Here is a 6,000-nt window from a genome sequence, read left to right as displayed (position 1 = left end):
CTATTGATGAGGTGCATGTGCTTTTTAGAAGATGGCTCCTTCCCATAATCTGCTCTGCAAGCAGTGTGACAGTCTGTGAATTCCACAAACAACAGAACAGAGGTCATTCGGCACCCACCTAGTGTCATTCGGCATGGCAGTCTGCCTACAGCTCCTTGGTACGATGGCCTTCACCTGTCTCAAAAGTAAGGGTTTTGTAGCGAATTGCAGCATTTATATTTAAAACGCATCCACTTGTTTCCGCCCAGTTTTGAACTGAGGACCTTTCGCGTGTAAAGCAAACGTGATAACCACTAAACTTCCCAAACTTGATTTGGACGTCAGTCCCACCGCTTCTGGGGTACGCTTGTTCAAAAGCGACTGAAACTATAGACTGCCCAGTGTTTTAAAAATGGCAAAAAGCTGCTAATTTTGTTTGCAGACCAAACATTTTTTATTACTGTACAGGAAACCTCAACGGTCATTTGTTTTATTTTTGTCCTTTTCTAAAGAGATTAAACAACAAACATCCCTGCAAGTGTACTGACCTGCTCAACAGAAAATCGCATACGAAATTTTTGCAAAAACCACCCACTGTTTCCACCCAGTTTCGAACCTGGGACCTTTTCGCGTGTGAGGCGAACGTGATAACCTCTGCACTACGGAAACACGTCTTCAGGTGGCAGACATAAATCTTTAGGTGCACGCTTGTTAACCCTCTGGGGTCCAAAGTGTTTTTGGGGTTCTGGAGGTGTTCTGACATGCTCTAACATTTGAGCTTTTTTCAGTTATTTATAAACATGTTAATGGCAAAGGTGTAAATTCACTCTATATAGCACAAACAGGGCTACCATAATATGTTAGCAAGATGTATGTACATGTTTGTATTTTTGAGAGAATATTGTTTATGCATGGTTATTGAAAAAACTAAAACTTAAAGTCTCTGAAATAAGGCCACAAAACACATACTAAATATGTGTCCACAAGACTTTTGACTAATTGATGTTCTCGCCTAGGATTTTTGCTTCAAAATGATCTGAAAATCATCCTTCCAAATCATTCACATAAAACAATACATTGATTTAAATTTAGTAAAACAATTTTTGTTTGGAAAGGCAATATGCGAAATCGGCGTGACTCATGTATAATGGTCTGATTCACACCTGTGAAGACAAAAGACCTGCTTAATGAGCCTGCATAATGAGCTTTCCACAGGTGTGTCACTGAGCCACAAGAAAGAATACAAGGACACAAGAAAAGAAATGTGTATATATACTACAAAATTGGTTCACAGTTGGAAACATCTATAAAAAAATAGTATTTTTCCACTTGTATTTTTGCTTGCAAATTGTATAATATCCAAGGTGAACATTTCTAGTAATTGTGTAGTTAATTCTCATACTGTATTTTCAGAAAGTTTTGAATATGTATCCTCTCCCCAAATTTGTCACTAATAAAACACAATACAAATAATTTGAAGAGAAGGCTTATATTGACCTTTTAAGATTTTGTTTACATCTACCTTGTAAATATATTATTTGCTATTTTATTAAAAAGGTTACAATTACAGCAACAATTAAAATAACAATATTTCAAGTGTAATATTTCTTTGTCAAAACTAAAGTGTACATTTTATCATACATATTTCAAATTTAAGGATTCATTAGTTTGAATAAAGCCTACATTGGAACAAACACTATAATAGCATCCTAGTTGATGACTTTATTTTTGACAAAACAAACATAGCCTAATATATTTAACATTTGAGCAGAAATTGGTGAACAAAAGCTTATTCAATGTGGCAGTAGTCTATAGTTTAGGCTACAGTAAACAGTTAATAATCTATTTAAAACTAGTCAACAAAATGTTGTCTTTCATATTTCTTCTGTAACATAGGCATATTGTTTGTTGTTTTTATGATAGCCTATATTAGGGCATATAAATATTAATTTGCAGTTTAATACGTTGCTAATACAAAGACATTTTAACGTTATTTCAACCTATTTCAGTCGATTTTCACTCATCTCAGTATAGCAATAGGGTTTGGTAAAAACTGTTCAGTTCATTCATTCACACACGCGATTCATATTTAAACAGTCTTTTTGCAGTTTACATACACTATGATATCGCGATTAGAACAATAATAAAAAAACTTACTTCTCAGATGGATATTTCATATTTCTTTGTAAAAACTAAATTATACATTTTATCATACATATTTCAAAGTTAAGGATTCATTAGTTTGAATAAAGCCTACATTGGAACAAACACTATAATAGCATCCTACTTGATGACTTTATTTTTGACAAAACAAACATAGCCTAATATATAACATTTGAGCAGAAATTGGTGAACAAAAGCTTATTCAATGTGGCAGTAGCATATTTTACATTAAACAGTTAATAATCTATCAAAAACTAGTCAACAAAATGTTGTCTTTCATATTTCGTCTGTAACATAGGCATATCGTTTGTTGTTTTTATGAGCCTATATTAGGGCATAAATTTTAATTTGCAGTTTAATACGTTGCTAATACAAAGACATTTTAACGTTATTTCAACATATTTCAGTCGATTTTCACTCATCTCAGTATAGCAATAGGGTTTGGTAAAAACTGTTCAGTTCATTCATTCACACACAGACGCGATTCATATTTAAACAGTCTTTTTGCGGTTTACATACACTATGATATCGCGATTAGAACAATAATAATAAAGAACTTACTTATCAGATGGATCCGTTGCTCCTCGGAATGAAAAAAAAACAGCACATGTTCTGAGGTAAATGTCCCAGGATTACTCCTCACACAGCCTCGCAAGAAGAAATAGTAGGCTACATTAATCTGATGATTACATTTGTTGTGTTATTGCGTTTATGAGGGGCGTTGACACTTTGCATGTGTTGCTTCAGATCATTTGCGTTTGAATACCGCGCGCTCTCCGTGGGCGTGTCAGATTAGCAGAATAATGAGCTAAGAGAACGATAATGAGATCGGCTGACACCTCTCTCTTTTTTAATAGATTACATAAACAGAGAATATTTATTTTAGTTTTGAATTAGATATTTTAAAAGTACAAACTTAAATGATTATAAAGATATATTGCTCGTGCTTGTGTGAATAGTATTCGCTGAGCTTTGTTTAAGTTTAGAGACGTGCACCAGAAAAAAATTTAACGGAGACAGAGAGGCAGAAAGCACACCCTGTTTATTTTCTTCATTTTACAAAAGCACACGGTTTTGATGTTAATGTGAGTGTACACAAAAAAAGAAGACCCTCTATAGTTTATAATCATGTATTGATTTTATTTATATGACGTAAAATGACGGAGTATTTTAAGTCTATGTTGCTGCTATGTGGAAAAAAAACGACCCAAGAGAGTTAAAAAGCGTATAAAGGAAATGAGCGCTACACTCACCTAGCGTGGCAAACAGTATAAATTTTCTGTCAGACCCCAACCACTGTTTCTGCTCGGTTTCAAACCGAGGACCTTTCGCGAGTTAGGCGAATGTGATGACCACTACACTACAGAAACCTATTGATGAGATGGATGTGCTTTTTAGAAGATGGCTCCTTCCCATAATCTGCCCTGCAAGCAGTGTGAGTAGTTATAACCATTCGGCTTATGTCAAAATGATTTATGACCCTATGATTGACAGGTGGGCGGGGCTAACCTTTGACCTTCCGGAGGGTGTTCCGGAGGTCCTTTGATGTAGGGATTAACCTTTGACCTTCCGGAGGGGTTGTTCCGGAGGTCGCTTAATTTAGGGATTAACCTTTGACCTATCGATCGATCAAGTTGACAGTTGTCTTTACCCTATTGACCTTTGTATGATATATGAAGTGGCCAGTTGTCTTTGCCAGTTGTCTTTGCCCCATTGATTTTGACCTATTGACCCCGGGGGGAAATAACTTCTTGGTGTGGGAAATCCCCTCCGTGTCGGGGTGAGAAAATAATTTTTCTAATGTCGCATATAGATTAGAATAGATTAGAATTACAAAAGTAAAATCATCTTACCGTTTCACTATGGTGAAGAATTGGATTAAAGTTGACAGTCTCCGCACTGTGTGTGTGTGCGTCTGTCTGTGAGTGTGTGCGTGTCATCCGATATCCTGGCATTCCTGAGCACGCTATATAAATAGGGACTGTGTGTTGTAGCCAGACCAGAAAGAGAACCATGAGCTACATGAGCATGGATGGTTCATCCTCCCCTAAAACCCCAGAGATGGCGCTGACCAGCAAGATGATGGAAAGTCTGACTATGGCACCGAGAAAGGCCATAGGACACGTCCGTTTGACAAACTTTCTCCATGAAACTTCGGAATGGACTCAAGCTGAATATATGATGTGTAGTAACCGTGTATTCGGGTACAAATTTCATAAACCCTCACGAATTGTTATACTCTACACCGCCGACGGCGTGGGTGAGTTTCAGCCTGGGGAAGATCCGTGTGTTGTATTTCCTGAAAAAGACTGGACTCTATTTTACACGTTTGTCTGGAAGGATCTGCACGACATCGGCGAAGAGCCTTTGTACACTGCCGAGTGGGACGGTGTAAGCCCAAACACCCGGTACCGTGTGGTAGGTGACCATACTAAAAAGAAGCCGAATGATTCTGTCTACATATTCTGCTGTAAAGACAAGACAAAGCTAGACAGCACTCGATCAAGAGTTATCCGGCCTAACGAGCATCACGATCTGTACGAAATGCAATTTGTGTTCAATTGGTGCGATCTGAATCTGCTGACTAGTGTTTTTTCAGCCAGCAACCAAATGTTCAAATGGTGTGACCTGCACGACGGATACAACAAAATCAAAGTGCAGCTGTTCCACCCGGAGAGATGCGCGCGCAGCAGTTCGTTTACTAAGCCATCCACGCCCATTCACTACAGTCATCCTAAAGCTCGACTGTCAGACCCTCCCAAGCGTCTTTATAAACCGTGGTTAAAATTCTAGAACGTTCCGCCCTCTTCTACAACCTCATAAATTCCAGCGACCAGACCCTCCCGAGCAAACACATATAAACCATGGCTGAAGACGGAGGTCCAGAACCCACACACGTGTGCAGCTGCGGTATCTCTTTCGGCAGCATTCTCGACCCTGACGATAGCGTGATCGACCATATTCTGACCGACGACGCCGGACCATCGGGTCTCCACAAAGACTGGCCCCCGGCCAAAACTACCAGACGTCGCATAGCCTTGGCACCGTGCTTTGAAAACGACTGGGCTCAGACTAAAAATACCAAACGTCGCTTAGACTGGGATTTGGAGATCGAGTGCGACTGCGCTTGCACTAAACCTTCACCACCATCCAACAAAAAGCTTGGATCTCACAACCTGACTTACGAGTCCGACGGACGCAACGACCCCGATGCTAAACCCAATTTAGATGCTACAGATGGATGTTTCAGCGACGTTGGATTCAAAATCATAAAAGCAGCGGTCGTGGTGCTGTTGCAACATCTCATTGGTGATAAGCTCAAGGAGGAATGTGAGGGGTGTGCGATTGATCATCCTAGCCAGCTGCAGCATTCCTGCCTGTTTGACCCTCCCAACTACTTCTTCGACACACACTTTGATGAACTGTCAGGCAAGCTGTTTAAACCCAATTTTCATACCATCATTACTATTATCCTCAACCGGTGTGGGTTAAAATCTCGACCCCACCGTATACAAGGAACAGTCGGGGGTATTCTGCATGAATTAAAAGACAAACCATTCATCACAGCCAAGCTAGAAGAAATCAGGGGGAGACTTCTGGACAAACCCTGCAAGGAGATCATCTACGACGTCGTTGATCTCTGGGAAGGTCTCTCCATCGTGAATGGGGAGTGACCAAACCTCCTCCGACATGGGCGTTGTGGGGAGTATAACACACTTTATAGCATCCATGTTTAAAGATCATTACAAAGACCAGATCATCGGTCTTATGAACAAGATTATTGAGGACGCATCCGATTCCCCGTTTGAAATTTTACGTGATGATGACGACAGTACACGTGAGACCAATCTCAAGAAA

Source organism: Siphateles boraxobius, unplaced genomic scaffold (assembly GCF_051911475.1).
Source record: "Siphateles boraxobius isolate OS27281-9 unplaced genomic scaffold, OSU_SipBor_1 63, whole genome shotgun sequence".
NCBI lineage: Eukaryota > Metazoa > Chordata > Actinopteri > Cypriniformes > Leuciscidae > Siphateles > Siphateles boraxobius.
Note: the sequence above shows the minus strand (reverse complement) of the source record.